The following is a 19,895-nucleotide window of genomic DNA, read 5'->3' on the forward strand; positions in this document are numbered from 1 at the left end:
GGTAGCGAAAGAAATAAGTCCGAACTGTCGGCAAAATGATTCTACATACACGTATTTGCGTCAACATTGATTTTGCAGTAGCAAACAGCAGCAGCAACAACAGAAGCAACATCCAAGACGAGGCCACGACGAGGCCAGATCTTGCTTGCAGACGGACAACAGCCATGTAGTCCATGAGCATGGCCGATGGCGTGATTGAGGACGAACTTGAGGACAGCATAGCACTGGCAGAGGCAGCGGCAGCGGCAGCGGCAGAGGCAGAAGTTGCAGTCGCAGTCTGCTGAGGCGTGATGCGAGCTTAAGCTGCTGCTTGGATTTGGTTTTTTGAGCAGAAGACAGTGCAAGGCAAAGCAGTGCAGCGCAAAGCAGTGCAGTGCAGTGCAGGGAGAGGGCAACGCAGTGCAGCGCAGTCTTGGGCCGTTCCTCAGCCGCAGAACCGTCCAAAAGTTGCGTGCCCATAGGTCTTCTGTGTAATTGCGCAACAATTGTCAGGAGCAGCGGTGCCCGGTATCCCTCTTTAAGTAGCAGTTGGCGCTGACTGCGCAGTTGCTGCCATTGCCACTGTTCCTGCCTGCCTGCCTTCCTGCCAGCCTGCCACTCTCTAAGGGCGCACTGCAGTGGCAGCGAACAAAAACCGCAATCAAGACACGGACACGTCATGAGGCAAACACACACACAAAAAACGGACTGGCAATCGACTGACTACCTTCGTGTCTGCGTCAAACTTGCGGAAATCTGATTTTAAAATTATTAACAACATGCAACGACTAAATAGTTTTGCATTCGATAACAAAGCCCGGTCCTGCCACTGCCGCACTGCCACTCTGCACAGTCCATCGATTCACTGCCAGATTCAGAAAACTCCGAAACGTGTCCCGGGAACGGGAACCTTCATTTGGATGTTCAACTGCCATTCCCATTCCCCCTCCTGTGTGTCCAGTGACCGCAACGTATAATTCACAAATTCAAATTCAAAAATTTCAAACGATCGAATGGCACTTTTGGCTAGCGAACCGTTATAGGGTTAATTAAATGCAGTTCCAGTAGCTCTGCCTCTCTCTGCCTCTCTCTCCACGTTGCACGGCAGCTACGCTTTCATTTCCATGGCAGTTTCTCCAACCAGCAACTCCATCTGCAGCTCCAGCGCTCCTTCCACTGCAGCTGCAATTAGAAGTTGCACAAAAAGCGCAGCAAGAAGAAACGAGCTCCAAGCGAAAAACATGCAAAAACAAAATGGCGATAACTACCGCAATTTGCATATAAATGGACGTAGAAACGTCTTTAGTCACCCGAATCTTGAGCAAACCATAGAAGCGATTAACATTGTTGTCGACTGCCTGACGAGCCGCAGCGCAACTTGCAACGTGCAACGTGCAGCGTGCAACGTGGCGGGGGCGAGTGAAAAGTTGCCACCGCTGCAACAAAATGGCGGCACAGCCGTCAGAGCGTGGCACCAACCTCAACACCAGCCCAAGCCAAACCCAACCCAACACCCCACATCGCGGGAGAGGGAGAGGGAGAGGGAGAGGCGATGCCATCAAGCGTGTTGGCTCGATGGGCAAAGGTAGCGGCAACAGCAGGAAAGGGGACAACGACAGGGACAGGGACAGGGACAACGAAGCGGTTGGGCAGCCAGTACACTGAGCAAAATATTGTACTACAGATTTCACTTCCAATTTTTAAACTATTTATTCTCTTCATTTGTCCCGTATTTCTCAGTGTACTCCTCGACCGATCCCCTCTGCGGCATGTGCCCTCGTAATTACGATTGTTTTTGCTCGAGTGGCGGGGCATTTGCCTGCAGAAACGCGACCGTTGCACAGCCACCCGCGTCCACCCACTAACAGCCCTCCCCCCACTTCCACTTCCACTTCCACTCCCATCGCATGGTGTGCCCACATTGATATCGCCCATTGTGCTGGCGGTACGGCTGTTATTATGCAAATGCCATTCACAGGTAATTACCACGCTGCACCGTTATAATTGCACTCGAAGCCCAGCTAGGAGTCGCGGCCGCCAGTTCGCAGTTCGCGGCGGCTGGCTCCCATCTTTGCCCTTTTTTTGCGCCACCAAAAAACGGAGCAACGGTGCTGCCAAATCGAAACTGGCAACAAGATGTGGCTGCCATTAATTACCGCAACAGCAACACTGAGCTGAGCTTCTTCTGCCAGCCCGTAAGTGGCGGGATTCCCACTCGAGTGCATTGTGTAAGTTGCTTGGAAAAAAAACCATACCTAGTTTTGATATGCAAAAAAGAAAATGTAGAAATAGGCAATGCAATAATTGTGGCTGTACTTGGTCTACTTTTGGAGTAACATTTTGTCTTGTTTCAATTTGGGAGAGAGTGCATTGCTTGCCCTTTGCATAACTGTATTTTCGATTCGAGCGCCGCGTCGCTCGTCAGCATAGAGACAGACGTAGACACCAAAGAGCGAGCTTCGAGAGAGCGCTTAGAAGTGCAAGCAGGTAGAAAGCTCAAGCACACAAAAGCATAACCGAAAAGTACAGAGCAGCTACAACAATATTTATCCCATAAATACTCTCTCTCTCTCTCTCTCGCACGACTAATATTCCAATATGGGGAGGGAGAAGCGCCCGTCACACTGTAGCGCCGATGCAGCAGATCTTTATCTGGACCGGACCTTGACCTGTAGGCTGGTGCTGGAGAGAACCCTTATCCGACAGTGGCGGCGACAATGCGACATTTGTGAGCAGCAGAAGCGGCGATGCTGACACCTCGGCTGCGCGCTCAGAGAAAAAGTCACAAGGAGTCATGAGAATGCAGACTCGGAGTCGGACTTGGGCAAATTAGAATAACTTAAATACACGACGGCACGCATTAAGCGGGCTCGGTTCGGGGTTCGGTTGCTGTGATATTATCATCTGAATCGGCATCGCCAGCGCATCCTTTTTTTTTCACTCTTCTCGCGCCCGCTATCAAAAAGTAATAAATCTGCCGCTGATCCATCGTAAATCTTTGCGTTCCCTTCATGATTTACCCACATAAATCAAAATTATCGACCCGTTCTGTCGTTCTCAGAGTGTGACTCGGAGTGGGGATTGGAGCCGGCAACTGGGACCTGAAGCTAAAGTTGAAGCTGAAGTTGGACTTGCAAACAGGTAAGGGTAAGGGATACAGGACAGAGGACAGGCGTCAGAACTGGCCCTGTTAACTGCCCGAAAGTGTTAAATGCATTCAATCTGCAGACTTGTCCCCACCGATTGGGCAGACAGAATTAAGTTTTTCGACTTCGCCGCTCATCTCTCCATTAAGCGCTATCACCACTGCAAAAGTTCTGGCTCGTAACTGTCGCAAATGGTTTGTTTTGGGTTCGTTTTGGTTAGTTCATTTAGCGCTCCAATTATCGCCTGCTGGGAAGGAAGTGAGTGGCAGTTCCAGCTGTCGGTTCAATCAAACGGATCACCCACCAGCAAACCCAGCAATCAACAGTCAGCAGCAGCCTATGAACTACAATACCGCAAGACAGTCAGTCAGTGGCCTGGGATCTGCTGCTCACGCACCTATTTTTCCTCCGTCTCGTCTTGGGAGATTCGGGAAATATTCGTCACATGCAAAGTGAAATTACCTGGGCTCGGTCGGCTGGCTAATTTCATTTAATTTTCGGGCCACTGTCTCACAGCCACTCAGGCAAGAAGAAGCGACCGCTACAATTACGAAATATTTTCCCCAATTAATAATTAATAATTTGTTTGGGTCACGGAATCCTCTATGTGTGTGAATTGGAGGGCAACAATTTTGTAGCTACAGCGTCAGTTTTTTTGGGGGATAAAAGTAGATAGAGAGAAAGGCGTTGTGTGACCCTTAGCTGCTGCTGCTGCTGCTGCTGCTGCTCCTCTGCCGGCTGACTGAGACGGTTAATTGCTGTCACAAAGTCGGCTTCAAGATGGAAACGATGGAAATGGAGGAGCAGGAGGAGGAGACGCAAGTGAAAATCTTTTGTGCGCCACCACAAAGACACGCAAAGGCAGTCAGAGGTGCAGAACACATTTTCTGTGTGTGTGTGTTCGTTCCTTCCTGCCCTGCCCTCTTCCTTTTTTGTCCAACCAACCAACAGTTGGCTGATGCCCAACGAAGCCAACAACCTGATGGACTTCAAAGTACACTTACTCGTAATACTAGGCCCAGATTTCCTGCTGCTGTCGTGGAGGGGCCCTCAGCCTGCCTTCCAACCAGCTGGAGTTTGCTCTAATTCAGCCTCAATTTGTGCGCGAAATGGGACGATAAATTAATTGAGAGCCACGGACAGAATCACACTTGATACCCTGGCCAGCAAGCTAGCTGAGGCTGAGGCTGAGGCTGTGGCTGTGGCTGAGTGATAACCATCGCTCCTCACTCTGCCTCTGCCACAGTACCATTTGCATGCGCGATCCTGTTCCCCATTCTCTGTGCTCTCTGATATTTGTTGCAGCCAATAGAGACATCAAGATCGTCCAAAGCCAAGCCCTGCCTGTGCCCGTGCCCCACTCACGGCCCCCGAAGAGTCGTTGCAACAACTTGAATTATGTATGTCTGGGGCTGTGAATGAAGCGATGTGCGACCAGGATTGGCTAATGTACGGGCTATGTCCGCTCCGTGGCTGCCACTGCCCACTCAGTTCCCCACACCCCACACCGCAACGCAGTGCAGCTCCGTGGCTGTGGTATCATCAAAATTGTCGTTGGCTCGCAGTTAAATTAAGTCATAAATTCAGTATTTATCTGCTGAATGTAGTTTGTTGTCCGGTCATCACTTCAGCGTCAGCCTTTGTCGCCGCAGAGCCGGTCGATCGTTCGCCCCACCAAACAGTGGGCAAAAAGTTACAAAAGAGTGACGAAAAATTTGGGGACTTATAATTTATTTTGTGAAATTTTTTTGAACAGTAGAGGAACAGAAAGTGTGTATAAAACTAATGTATTGTATATTTGGCAGTTATTTTGTACTACTATAAATTATTTTCTAATGTAAATATTTCCATCCTTCTTTTGTATCCACAAATTTAACCACTTGCATGCCATTTCTTGCCATGGTTGCTGCTCCGTGAAAGCTGCTTTTATCCGCGTTGCTGTGGCTGCTTTTATGGCAACAGATAGCCTGCATGTGTCACCCGGCACGGCGCCTCCCCTTTGGCCACATCTTCAAGCTCATTCTCGGCGGGTACGGAGACGGGCAACGGGCAACGGGCAACATCCTCGCAACGTGTTGGCGTTGGTTCCGCGGCTGCTGCTGCGGATTAGCCCCACTTAACCAGACTGGGGGCTCTCTTGGAGTAATTGGAGTGTGTGAGTGTGAGTGTGAGTCTGAGTTTGCACTGCCAAAATAAAGTTCTGCTGCTCCAAGGCACACAATCCCTGCACGACTCTCACTTGCCAACTTTCAGATTTATTGCTGCACATCAATTAGCTGCCATTGAGGTGGGTACCTCAGCTGTACCATGGTCGGCCATGCCATCCACATTTATTTGTACAAATCATTGATAATGCAGATCAATACAGTCAAACACTCTGACTGCTGAGCCAATTAGTCACTCTTTGTCATAGGAAATCTTTATCTAGGACCGGCAAGACTGTTTACTGTTTATTGAAATATCGCTGAACGCGTTGTGCGCATTTTTTAATGTCAACGGCCCCGTGAGCAATGCTAGATTAGATCTGGATCTCTCTCTCTCTCTCTCTCACTCTCTTTCTGCCTTCGCACCTTACACGACTGGGAGTCACACAGTGGCAGGTAGCCGAGTGGCCAGCAATTGTCATTGTAACTGTACCCCATTCTCCCCTCTTCTTTGCTATCGCTATTCTGTCAAGCTGCTAGTGCTGCCGTCTGACAGACAATCTGACGACGCTGATGACACTTAGTGTCGACCCCACCCCTTCATCACGTGCGGCTCTCCCTCTGGCTGACTCCGAATCTCTCTGCCTGTCACTTGCTCTCTCTCTCTCTCTCTCTCTGTCTATCTGCCTGTACCAAGCACTGACTCCGACTCTCTATAGCTGTACCTGTCGCTGACTTGCTCTTGGTGTTTCTCGTTCGTTGTCGTCTCGACGGCGTGAAATATTTTGACAAATCGCAGCCACTTAATCAAAAATCATCATCAAAAAGGGATCGATGTTTTGTATTGAGGTATCAGCGCGCATAAAGGACGAGCCGCGGTGTTCCCTTTCCCTGTGTGGGTTGAACAAGAGATTTCCGCCGAAGCTGATAAAAGGTTACAAGAGCTGGTCCCGGGCCGACTGGCAGCTAATCGCCCCATAGAGCTTGTCACACTTGTCGCACTTGTCGTCAAATTATGGAACTTGCATACACCTACACACACGTCTGCCTGCCTGTCTGTGTGTGTGTGTGTGTGTGTAAAGTAAAGTCTAGTAATGACACGTTATTAAACCCTCATATCAATCTTTATAATGAGTTTGCCTATGGAGCAGCAAACGTGACACACAGGTGACTGCCGTCTTCGTGGAGCATGAGAATTGCCGCCGACTCATCAGCCATTAGCCCTAATAAATCGCCAAACATTTGTCAGACACCTCTTGGTACGTGACGAATTAGCAGTTTCTCGAGTCAATAAGAGTCAATAAAAATGCATTCATCGAATGCTTGCAGACAAGTTAAGTCGATGGAACACACATTGGTTGACCACCAATAAATTACAAGTGTGGTAAATGGCAGCGTGTAAATTATGTTTCAAGCTGCTTTTATGTGCCAACAAATAGTTGACAAATAAACTTGTAATAACGTGGGAAACGGTGGAAGGTGCAACTAAAGGGATATATTTGTGTGCAGCAGCATCAACCTTCAGATAAATTAAAATAGAGATCGATCGATTCGGATACTGCCAGCTGTTGCTGGATCGGAGGGAACTGTAATTAAAGTTCATCAGGAAACAAATGCTAAAATCACGCAACCGACTTCCAGCCGAACTAAATGCTGTGCAAAGAGAGCGGAATGGAAGGTGCAGAGCAGCCGAAGAGAGCGGAATGGAAGGTGCAGAGCAGCCGAAGAGAGCGGACGGTGAATGCAAAGGTCGTTGCCGATATTCGATTGCTTCATCCGACAGGCAGGTGATGAGCCATCATGCAAGCCACAGAGAAAGATCACAGAGGAGGAGGCCTTCGTATAGATTGCTTATTAGAGCATTGATGAGAACAAACTTCAAGCTGAAGCTGCTGCCGGTGCTGGTGCTGGTGTGCGCGCACGCGATTGATTACGAGCCACCGCGAAGTCAGAGTGTGGACTAATCTTCATAGCTACAGCGCATGCTGGACACGCGCACGATATGCATCTAAAACAGCGACCACCGCCTGCCACTCTCCTATTGAAACTCACCTGTCCATCGTGGCATTTCCGCCGGCTACACACAACACACACAAAAAAAAACCTCAAATGTTGCGTCATTATCGAGAACATTGCCCAGTTTTTTGTTGCTCCCAAAATTTATTCCATATTCACCTCGTCCTTGTCCACATTGCTCTAATTTTTTCCGCTGGTTATCGTCCTTTTTGTTTTAATCAGCAAAGGTAGCCCCGGACCCTGCCCCGTTTCCAATGTGGAGCCGCGCATGTGTTTTGATGAATTGATGATGGGCTCTGCTCCGGTGAACCCTTTGCCTCTAGTCGGTTGTTTTTTCTTCTCTTAATTTGGAATTTATTTAAATCTACAAAGCAGGCAGTAGGCAAGGGTGCCGGTGCCTGTGCCGTCAGTCAGTCAGTCAGTCACATTGTGGCGCGGTTCGTCGCCCCCGTTTTTGGCAGGTGCAGTTTGCTCTTCTTTCAGTAGCATCGATGACCCTTCCACGCCGCCACCGCCACCGCCATCGCCATCGCCTCTGCTAATGCATAAATAACACGTTGTGGGTTCGCAGCCCTTTCGGTGTGTGTCCATGTCCGTGTCGGTATCCGTGTGGGGAAACATTACAGCCGCAGCGGCAGCCACTCACCGAATTTTAAAAGGCGTTTAGCTTGTTACCTTTTAATAATACCATTTAATTCCCCGTTGCTCCTGCCCAGGCGTAGGCGCAGAACCATCAATCAGCGTGCCGCAGATAGCGCCGCAACATAGCAGCGGACAAGACACTCGCATAACGCTGCTGGCCCCAAAGTGCAATTCATAATTTATTTCTGTTTTTCTGTGCATCATTCGGGCTTCATTTTTTATGCTGCCAGCTGGACTTGCCACTGCCTCCTGACGCACTGATGATTGGGGAGTTTCTAGGAGCTGCCTCCACTTTGCCGAACAATGGCTCAGAGATCACAATCATGTGAAGACTTCTTTAGCAAAATATGTAACTTTTGGCAGATACAAATATGCAGGTATGAGAGACACTTATTTCAAACACGAGGCAGTCCTTTTATGAATATAGTTAAAGGTTGGCTCTTTTATGGTTAATTTTGTAGACAATTCTTCCGGGCTTCTGCAGTGGCTGAGCTGAATCGATTTCGGATGGTTATGGCCGTAAGCAGTGCACTTACGATGGCCATCGCGACTGCTTTCTATATGCACAGGCAAGCAGTGCGCTAAAGAGAGAGCGAGGGCGAAAGAGTGGGCTTCAAAGAGAGCATTTTAGCAGAACATTCCTACTTACTCTTACAAAATCCGAATTTTGACAAAAGATTTCATTATTTTAATTCCTTAAAAACCCACGTCAATCCATGGATGTTCTGCCATGCATAATCTTCCACTAACTGGCAGTCTTTCTATGAAGAGAAGTACCTTCCAGCTACTGTTTCTTATGGAATAAATAATACACTCCACTCCACTCCCTTACAGCTGTAACAACTGCCCAATGCATCATCTAACGCATTCTAATATATGGGTTTTACTCCTTTTTGCGTAGTTTTTATGCCACCCCCTTGTACCCTAGCAATCATTAGTTTGCTTGAAGAGAGAACAGCCTAAACATTATGCATAAAGCATGAGCCAAGTTTGGGGCAGACATTCCAGCGGATAATGCAACGGCAACATGAACATGGCCGACGCGACGCGACGCGACGCACGCTAATGGGCGGCAACCCAAAAACCGCACCCACTGCCCCATGCGTTCGGAGTTAGAGTCCGCACCCCGATGGATTGTCCACTCCAGGCCCTACTGTGGGGTGAGTGGGTGCTAAGTGACTGCTGGCCAGGCGGTTGGCTATCCATTGCTGTGGGGGTGGTGTTCGTGTGCTGGCCAGCTGCTCGGCTAATTTACGAATAAATAATGTGGCACACTGCTGGCTGCTGGCTGCTGGCTGCCTGCCGCCATTAAAAGTTGACGGCGCCGGTAGTCGATGCCACAATTTGTGGCCCCAAAAATCGCAATTGCAGCCACGCAGAGGCGGTGAAAGGTGGCGGCGGGTCAGCGTATCGAAAAGTGAGTAATGCTTGGAGCTGGGAGCCAGTCAGCCACAGGAAACCGGAGACGCAAATTGCAGGGTAGCGCCCCCAGGATCAACTCTGACCGACTGGGCAGGGTGCAGCAGGGGGGAACCTCGGTCCAGGCTTTATGAAGTTGTGTGGACTTTTCGCTGGTTTAATTTTTCGATCCGACTGCAATTACAAGCCGTAAATTTGTCATGGCGCGATAAATGTGTAGCAGCAGCAGCAGCAGCAGCAGCAGCTTGCCACGCGGAGAGGGGCGCAGACTCTAATGCATGTAATCTGCCACTCAACACCCTGCCAGATCGAACTTGGAGTTGTTTTGTTAAGCAATTTGGCACATGGAAAGAGTCGGAGGGAGTCAGTCTGGAGCCATTTTACGGGCCATAATCAGCAACAAACTAAATAGGATCTCGATTCCAGGATGTAATCGCCGCTGGCCAATTCATGCTCACATTTTGGGGCTGGTTAATTAAATGCGAATCTCGTTTTAATGGTCGCTAAAACTTGATGAGAAACTTTAATGATGGCCAGGGCCACAAGGCCTGCCAGCACATCAGTCACTGCAGGAGGAGAGGAGAAGCAGTGGGAGGAACTGCAGTCGCGAATCGCTAAATCACCGTTAAACCGATAAGATGGCCACTAACCGTGGGGCCATGCAGCCAGGCCGCAGGCAGGCCGCAGGCAGCAATAGTCAAAACAGTCAAACAGGCGAGCAAAATTCACATTTTACGAGCCAATTGGCAGGCGCAATCCCGCAATCGGACTCGAGCTGTGGCTGCTCCTCCTCTTCCCTCTGGTGGCATACATTGTTGCCCCATCGCTGCTGAGTGGAGGCAACTGGAGCTCTGGTTCAAAGTCACCAAGTCACTGACAAAAATGTTGTAAGCCTCGGCTTTCGGTTCTCCTCTCTTGTCTTTCTGTTCACCCGCTCTTTGCTCTGGCAGCTTACCGCCAGTCGGGGGCATAAAATTAAAATGTTGCACGTTCGCACAGCCCAATGGGGATTGGGGATTGGGGATTGGGAATTGCTGATGCTTCGACCCCAGGCCCGAGGCCCGAGGCACAGTCGCCGTCGCAGTTTGTGGCGCGCTCATTAAAAACGCCATAAATGCAATAAAACGTAGAGCAAACATCGATTAAACAATATTTATGGGGCTTCACTTGCACATTGTTCGCTGGGCTCTGCGCCTATGGCTGTAGCTGGGGGCTGTGGCCGCAATTCTGCTCGCTGCTATTTTTCTATTTTTGCTGCTTGCCATTTGCTCACAGCGCTGACAAATTATATCCGATTAGCTGAAGGACCAATGAGTGCTGCAGCAATGCAAGCGACATAATATTGTCTCTCCGCCGTGACCTGCCACAGATGTCTCATTGACAGCTTCATTTGGCAGCAGCCAGGGTCTGTGGCAGCATAGAAATTATCGCAAATTAAATACACATTTTTGGGCAGCAAACATATTAATTTCTGCAGCGGAACGGAAGGCGAAGAGGCTGGCTAAAAGCGTTTTGCGAGCCGTTTTGCGGTCGAGGCAGCTGTTGGGACTCGTGGCTCGGGGCTCGGGCTCGGACTCCGTTCAAGTGTTGAGACAATGGCAGTGCACGGCGCTCAATGAATAACAATTACAGCTATTAATCTTGGCCCAAGCTGCTGGCCCGTTCCGTTCCATTCTGGAGTGTGGTTAGACGCTACGTTCTTTTTTTTTTTGTTTTTTGCCCGGCAATTTGCGGCCCATTTATTTATTTGTTAAGTGGCCGTAAAAGCGGTCACGGCAACGGCAACGGCAACTGCAGCAATGGCCTTTTCTTTTTATTAATTTATACATTTTGTATAAGTAATAATTGTGCGGAAAACGGAAACAATGGAGGTTGTGTAATGCGGCCAGACAAGGCGGCAGGCAGGCAGCAGGACAGTGCCACGCCATCTGGTGTGTGTTGCTGCACAAGTCAGTCAGTCAGTCAGTCAGCCTGTGGCTCTGGAAAGGAGTGAAAATTGCAGGTAATTACCCACACACACACACACACACTGCGAGCACACACTCTGTGAATGCAAATGGTCGTAAGTACGGTCATTATCTGCTCCAAATTCGAGCGCCAAGCAAGCACTAACCGCCGCGAAACGCCTTCATAGACGTAGACTGCACACACACACACACACACTGAGACAAATCCGCCATTCTAGTCTGTCTGTCCATCAGACAGACTGATGGTCAATGTCTGTTGGAGCTTTTTCCCTCTTTGAAGCCCTCTCTTTAGCCCTCTCTCTCTCTCTCTCTCTTTAGCGCACTGCTTGCCTGTGCATACAGGAAGCAGTCGCGATGGCGATCAGCGCACTTACGAACACTGCTTACGGCCATAACCATCCGGAGTCGATTCAGCTCAGCCACTGCAGAAGCCCAGGCCCGTCCGTCGTGGCCACTGTGGGTAGTCAGGCCGCGGCTCGACTATCTTTATTTATTGAGGTATTTTACCATTCAAAATGTGTTCAAAGGATTGTCTGCAGAGGCTAGTCGCTCGACTCTCTATCCCTCTCTCTCTCTCTCTCTCTCTCTCTCTCTCTCTCTCCGCTGTGACTAATGATTGGTAATTTGGTCTGCAATTCAGTCGCAATATTGGACGGCACTTAAAGATTAAAATATAAACAATATACTCGCACGGTACGAGTATATGTATATTTGATGGGTGTGATGGCTGGCAATTACAGTTGGAGCTGCGAGACATTTCTGGAGGTGTAGCCCCAGACAGCAAGCAGAAAGGGTCGAGCCAACATCTGACCGAGTTCCGGCCAGCCAAGGTACGGGTACTCCCAAGGCAACCCCTGCCGAAGTCAAGCGTATAATTGAGGTAATGTCGATGCGAGAGTGAGAAATGGACTCCTGGGTCGACCGCAGAGGCCAAAGCATTTCCATTTGGTTTGCCCTTTCGGATTCGATCAATGGTAATGCTAGAGAACTTACCACACAACTCAAATGTTACGTTAATTTGCATTTTCAATTCAATAATTTGCATTCTGGAAATCAGACCTGCGTGCCATTGCATTAAATATGCAGATAGCTAGCTCCTCCCCTACTATTTTATATGTATTTTAGGGGGTATACCGGTTGGGGGTAGAGGTAGAGGTACATTGACCCAGCGTAGCATTTTTTGGGCAAAGAGAACAAATAATATGTAGCCACAAATTATACATTAAGAGAACGTAACTGTTTCCCTCTCTACTCTCTTCTCTTCTCTTCTCTTCTGTTTCGGGGACACACTCAAGTGAGTTTCTCTGCACTTGCCGTTCATAATTATCATTAAATGTTTAGGTTAAATGCTATTTGCATGCCACATTTCGGAACTGTAGATGAGTCAGTGGACAGTCCACCCAAAAAGATATCAAATATACGGGGATCCCAGGCAAGTAGTGGGCACATTTTCCCATGGATATCAGCATTACGCGGGATCTCATAGACATTTCGACATCGTTGATCCGCTCAAATGAACAATTTCTGGCTTCCAAGTAAAACCCATGGCCCCGACTGGGAAACGACAAACATGATTCGCATTTGCTGGATAGCAGAGATATTTGATTTTGTTTTCGATTCCATTGGAGACAAAGCCCTAATCCAATTAGGATAGCCAGCCCGGCTGTGGGGCGCTTCAGTGGATAAAGACCTAATAATTCCCAAATTATGGAAAGGCTTTGATCTGATCGTTGATTTGCTTCAGCCTGCTATCAAGGGCGAACCGCCGATACGCTGCACATATTTAATAAGCGTCGCTCATCATTCCACATCCCGCAATCCCTTTCCCACCGTTCCTACCGTTCCTGTCTGTCTGTCTGTCGGAGTCACTCGAACGTTCATATATCAGTCGCATGAAGACATCAGAAAGCGGATCTGGGGGTCAGCTGGGTCAGCTGCCTTGTGTCTTTCCACAACTTCCAACTGGTTGATTGCTGTTGGTGGGGGCCACAACTGGCAGGTCACTTGAGGAATTGCACCACAGTACGCATTTAATTGAATTAAATTCCGATTCCCGTTCTCCATCTGCAGCGTCTCCGCCCGAACTATCGCTTTGATCAGTCAATCCAATTATTTGCAGAATTTTGTCACATAAATAACTAGGCTGCGGCTTGGTTAGAGAGAGGGGAAGCCGCCGCTTGTACTCGTACTTCCTTTCGCATATCACCTGTCCTGTCCGCGATCGCTACAGCCACAGCTACTGGGCAGTGCAGGGCGCCTTCGTGGTGGTTCGCAGCGCTCTTGGCTGGGTCTTGGAGTGGCGATTACCACAAATGCTGGGCCAGCTCACCCGCTGAGACTCGCTCCTCGCAGTGGCTGGGACTCTCCCTGTGGTCACACACTCGTGAGTGTGTGTGTGTTTTGTGCTTCCGACAGGGGTGACGAAAGGAAGGTAACGAGTCCTGCGTGCTCAGCAGCATTCGGCAGAGTTGGAGAATGTTTTGTGCTGAGGTGTTAATTGAATTCGTTTTGCATAAGTGGCTAGCGGCAGGGGGGAGCAGGACCACCTGCGCACCGGGGGAGACAGAATTGGCAGGAACACTGTTCCGTCCTGGCGGCAGGCATTGTGTGTTAATTGTTGCAACAATATTCTCCGACTGTCGCACTGTCGCAAAACAAAGCGAGCAACCAATTGTCAACATGACAGCAACAACGATCGTTACACATAGTACGAGTACGAGTACGAGTAGTAGTTGCTTAGTATCTGTTGTACCCTTTTGGCGGAGGGTATTATGATTTTGTGCAAATAACTGTTACGGCAAAATATAAACACAGACGAGGAATATACGCATAATGACAGCAAAATTTCGAGAGAGGGAGGGAGTCTTGCTTGCCCTTTGCATAACTGCACTTTCGATTCTTTCTACCTGCGCGCAGCTTCGCTCGGCAGCATAGAGACAGACGTAGACAAAGAAGAGCGAGAAAGCAAATACACGCACGACATAGAAGTTTACAGCAACAAAAATATGCAGGTAGTCGGTGGTTTTATGCTCCAAGTACCGTAATTGTAGGAGCGACATACTGTGGAATCCGCACTCAAAATTCGATCCAAATCATCTACAAATTAAAACTGAAGTGTATCCCAATTGCTACCTCAAAAGTTTTTCTTACTTCTTTTATTCGCGTTGCAGTTGCATTTGATGTTGCCCCTTGGTGCTTTCCGCTCTGCCTCAGTGTGTGTGTTTTTTTCTCGATTGTTTGGCATGATCTTTATCGGCGCACAGTATTTGCATATTCCACTGTCGTGGGTCCCTCAACGCATCTGCATTGTTGTCGCTGCTTCGTTGCTCCGTTGTTGTCGGCTTTATTATGTCATTGCGTCATTATCATCATGCATGTTTATGGGGCATGTTTATCGCCATCCGTCATGCACATTGTGTAGAAATTAGCACATAGCCCAAATGTGTAAAATAGCCGCGTGTAAATTAATTGCCAGCAATTAGCGGTGCGGGGAAAAGTATGGGAGAGGAGAAGAGCCAACACACCTAATCAGCATTGGCGCCTTGGCTTTGAGCATGCCGCTAATAGAGCCATCGGATCGGGAGAGCAAAAGAGCGGATGAGCAGGAGACCAGCAGATCAGCGGAGTTGGAGCTGCACTGGTCTGCACTGCACTGGAACTGTTGCCTCCTCACAGGTGTCAAGCCTGAGGACAGCTGAGGCTGGGAATGCGCAACGCTGCTGACAGCAGAATGCCCTTTAATGTCGCAAGTGGCGACCCATGCAAATGTCACGTTATCCGTGTCGCGCGAGCATTGTCACGCTGCAAATAAAACATAAAACGTACCGTCACGCCGATAAATCATCAGGATGTGAATTGAAATTGGAGCTGCAGAGCGGAATTGAAATTGGGGAGAGTCTGAGGCTCAGCCTGTGCCTGCACACCGTTAGCTCTTGATTCGCTTCGTACGACGATTCCAAGCTCTACTCCCGACTGGCAGCTGGAACTCGCCCGCGGGCAAGGCTGATCGCATAAATTAGCAATCTAATTACGTCTCCGACGACGATCGGCAATCGGCAATCGGCAATCCCGCGAAATCTCACCGAAATCACGAAGCGCAACCGGGCACTGAGCACAACCACGAGCATTCAGCATTTGTATGCAAATTTTCTTGTCCATCTTTCGAAGCTTGGCGATGCCCCATCGCTTAGGTGCAATCATAATCGCCGTCATACCATATAGTGGATGTGGATGGGCGCGCTATCGTTATCACCTGGCCACGCCGCACAACAGCAGAAACAAATTTGCATATAAATTGCCGCACAGCCTCCGCCGTCGCGGTCCATTTAAATCGATGCGCACCGCAAGCAATTTTGGAATTTATGTAAGCATTTCGTTCGCGGGTTTAATTGACAGACTCCCGGAGCTGTTAGCCTGGTTGCTGGGTGCCTGGTGTTGCTCCAGTACGCGGACAGTAATCCAATTAGCCCAGCCAACAGATCGTACAAGAAAAAGCACTTGTCGCTGGCCAGAGAATTCCATACCAGCCTGGCCACATCCAGTTCCGTTCCTAATGAAGATGTCTTCGCGTGGCCCCGGGGCCCAGGGCTGCACAGGCGCAGTCACTGCTGATCGAGCGAGCAATAAAAAATCTATAAATTACGGGGACATAAATAAGGACTTCCTTCATACAAACACAAACACACCCATTCAGTGGGATTCATCCATTAACTAGTAAAGACTAAAAGTGAGTCCAAGTCCCAGTCCCATTTGCGGCTATTCTCATATTCTATTTAATTCACTTTGTTCGATGAGCATTATCAGCAGATTGCAGCTAAATCGGGGATCACTTCACGCTCCTAATGGGAACAGTAGAAGGAGTAGCACAGACTGACCCAAGCCCGAGATTGGACTGTTTCGGCTACAGGTGATGCCTGATGGCCTGTTGGAGCCCCAAACTGTCACGGGAACGAATGAGCGGTCAAAGAGGTGAGCACAAACAACATCGCATGGGCACAATCTAAGCCCAGGGCCATGGCGAGGGGAGGGGGAGGGCAGCAGGTTGGGCTCGAAAAGATCCCCAAGGTGTCGACAGGGGGACAACACAAGACAACATCCCAAAACCAGGGACCAGGGACCAGCGAGACCCAGGGACTGAGGACTGCGACTCTGACTGCTTCTGCTGCTGCTGCTGCCGATGCCCGTTTGCCCAAAGAGATATCACAATAAATTAGGAAACGAAATCTTTACTAAATAAAGACATAAATTACACCCCGAATCGCTCTATGGGCACAGCACAGCGCATCCAGGCCTCGCGATCAAACTCGAACTCGAAATCGAACGACCCCAAGCCCAAGCTACAGCCCCAAGTCTCTCTGACTCCAAATAAAAAGCAGCCATCTATGTTGAATGAAATAAAACGTTGGCGCACAAAAGCCGGCGATGAGCCACAATGGTGACAACAGAGCAACAGAGGAGCACCGGCGGCGGCACCAGGCAACAAGGCAACAGAGCGACATGGATGGCAGCAAGAACAACAAGAGCAAAAGCCGCAACGGGAACGAACCAGAGCAGTGGTGGAACGATGTGGAGAGGAACGAAGCGTAGAGGCAGAAGGGCTTATAAAAAGCGAGAGAAATACAAATAATCAAACGAAATGTATTTTATAGGGTGATAAGAATCAATGAAGCCACTGAAATCCTATAGAGACATATTGTTTGCATTATTGTGGCACCATCAACGCATCGCTCTCTATGCCAAGAGCCAGCAACCCTTTCCTTTCCCACATTAAATGGATATGTTGGCTCGCTGCACAGAGGCCGATCTCATCAGGACTGGGAGAACCAAAGCAGCGAACCCACTTATCAGCGGAGTCGGTGTCGCTGGCTCAATTAGTGGGCGATGTAGGCGCATTAATACGTTAATGTTGAATTAATGCGTGCGACAGACGGGGTGAGGTAGAGGTGAGGTGAGGTGGAGCTGAGGTGACTTCATTTATGCGTGATTTGCTCGAATGTGATCCGCCGAATCAAAACAGGGTTCGTACGTTCGTGCGTTCGTTCGTTCGTTCGTTTGCTCGTTCTCTTCTCTGTCTCCCCGTCTCACTGTTCCACCATTCCGATCTCCATCTCTGTTTCGGTTGCTTATCTCGCCTCGCTGCCCCGTTCTCTCTGAGCAGCAACGGGTATTCTGTGATTTTGGGACAAGCAATAAATCTTGTGGCGAGCCAAACCAAAGAGGAGCCGTTTAACATTTTTTGTGTAGTAGTCCAACGTCAGCCGTCGGTCCGCAAGAACAATAGGCGTAGTTTAGAGATCATTTGAGACCAGTGCCGGTGCTGGTGACTGTGCTGGGGGATGCATTTTAATAAGGTGCAGCGTCATAAGTTTCGGTTAATTGTTTCTCTCAGCCGCCCATCGGAATGCCGAGATTTATGCGCGAGCTAAGTGGTCTGCGCTGCGAGTTTGGGGCTCTGAGTTGGCTCTGGCTGTAACTTCTGACATTTTGTGTTTCTTTAACACTCTCTGATTTTTCGTAGATAAAAGAGTGCATATAAAACACACGCTATTTTTATAGTTTTAGTTAGCAATTTCAGTGGGTACATCATGTCATGAGTGGCAATGAAAAGAAGGTAGCATTTCCAACACAAATTAGTGTTTTTTCTCTTGAACAGCTCTCCGGTTTCTACTCCATCACCATAATGCAAAATAAGAAACAGTTTCAGTGCCAGAATCATTTGCCAGTGACAACGGCAGTTTTTTGGGAGCCACTCATTATGGCTCGCAATCAATCAATAATTATAATTGGTCATAATTCGGTAGCCGGCCACTAATAAGATGTTTTACAATACAACCAATTTACCACGCGCCAATGCCTCGGCCCAGCCAATGAGAACCAGCAATTTAACAAAATATGAAAGCAGATTTATCATATGCAAATTGGCCAGAGAGAACAATGGCCAGCTATAGGGAGGAAAGATTTGGAATCAGAGTCAAGAATCAGAATCAGATGCCATGAGACAATGCTAGTTAAAAGAAAGATTTGAAAGACTTCAAAGGTTTAGGGTTTACCATCACAGAGCGGAGGAGACTCCTCCTCAATTATCGTTGGGACATACTAGAACAGGGTTAACTTCTGTGGCTGTGGCTTTAGCTGGCATTGTTCCTAATTAATCCAACGAGGGGGCAGGGAATGCATAAAGCGTCTTTCGCTTTCGGGCACACTATCAACACCTCATTACTCTTTTGATCGCACGCCTCGTTAAGAGAGATGTCAACCAGCGGCAGAAGCTGCCGTAGCGCAGCGCACCGCAGTCCAACAAATAAAACACAAAGAAATTCGAATTCAAAATTCAAATCAAAAGGCCACAATTCCACTTTGTTGTGCTGCGAACGGGCTCGGCTCTGCCTCTGGCTCTGGCTCTGGCTCGAACTGAGTCCCGAGCTGCGAGGCGACAAAGATTAAATATAACTCTATTCCCCACGCTTAGTGCCTACGGCTGCAGGCGACATGCGTATGCTCTACCCAAGATGCATGGCTTTGGGCTATTAGAGTTCGTATACGCCCGATTGGGTTAGTGTATGAGAAACCCAAACCTGTATCTGCATAAACTTATAAACAAAGAAAACAAATTTGTCTTATCGCCCAATTCCAAATGAGATGACAACGAGACAAAATCACTTCATCCCGTTCCCCCTGCATCCACAGTCTCTCTCCGCCTCTCACCGTTCCGTTTCGTTCCCCGTACGCCTAGAGCTGCGCGCTAAAAGCTCGAGCTCATTTAAGGAGCGGAGCGGACAAGCACAAATGCACATCTCTTAATCGCTCCGCTCATTAACAGGGGCTCCCAGGCCCAGACCCAGACCCTGTCTGGCGGTGCCTTCAGTGCTGTAGCAGGGTCGGGTCATCCGAATCGCCATTGTGGACATTTCAGTTTGGGCATAAATCACCGTCGACACTTACAGGTTGCGGCTGAACATCGTATAACATACGAATTTAAGATATCTTCAGAAATAAAACATTTGAATAAGTTTCATAAAAGGTAAATCTATTAGCATGAGGACAAATATTTAACATATTTCCTTACAAGGATTGAAGTGGATTTACATTTATATGAAAATATTCTCTACCCTCTGTGACCGCAGAGAGGAGTTTTCTCCACAAACAACTGGAAAGTTGCCTCGCTCGCGCTGGCATCCCCGAATGGTGCAGGGCAGGGGGGCGGTCATCGGTATAGGGAAGTCGACAACATTGTTGTCATATTAGTAAACGTAACTAACTTTAGTTATTGCTAGTGTTGCGACTTCGCACGTTTATGGTCCATTTAGAAGGATGCAATGGAAATGTTGTGTCGGGTTTGCCAACAGATTTATCACCGGCCTCTTGCTGGTGGCGCTGCATGCCAGAGGGGGGGCGTTCGCATGGAATACCGACGTAGCCATACCAAAGTTCATCGATTTCCGCCAACCCAAACAATAAAAACTGCGCAAAGCCACAAACATTTGCCAACAATGTTGCCCAAAAACAATCTCCGAGGAGTCAGAGTCGAGAGTCAGAGTCTGTCCTGCGGAGTGGTCATCAAGTGGCCAACTGATCAGCACTGC

At 48.7% G+C, this 19,895-nt stretch overlaps 2 protein-coding genes across 6 annotated transcripts in view; both read right to left on the reverse strand.

Annotated features, from left to right (window-relative positions):
* Positions 1–13,559, reverse strand: part of LOC117589364 (paired box protein Pax-3-B) — a 25,303-nt gene extending 11,744 nt beyond the window's left edge. For 3 of the 5 annotated variants that reach the window (XM_034281271.1, XM_034281266.1, XM_034281268.1), the window contains exon 1: positions 3,081–3,086. The gene's annotated coding sequence lies outside the window, so the exon portion shown is untranslated. Of the gene's footprint in view, positions 1–3,080; positions 3,087–7,444; positions 7,451–13,553 lie in introns of those variants that run through there. The other 2 variants (XM_034281272.1, XM_034281267.1) reach the window with 1 other exon arrangement.
* Positions 1–19,895, reverse strand: part of LOC117589346 (bumetanide-sensitive sodium-(potassium)-chloride cotransporter) — a 213,839-nt gene that overhangs the window by 59,636 nt on the left and 134,308 nt on the right. The window lies entirely within an intron of this gene.

Source organism: Drosophila guanche, unplaced genomic scaffold (assembly GCF_900245975.1).
Source record: "Drosophila guanche unplaced genomic scaffold, DGUA_6, whole genome shotgun sequence".
NCBI lineage: Eukaryota > Metazoa > Arthropoda > Insecta > Diptera > Drosophilidae > Drosophila > Drosophila guanche.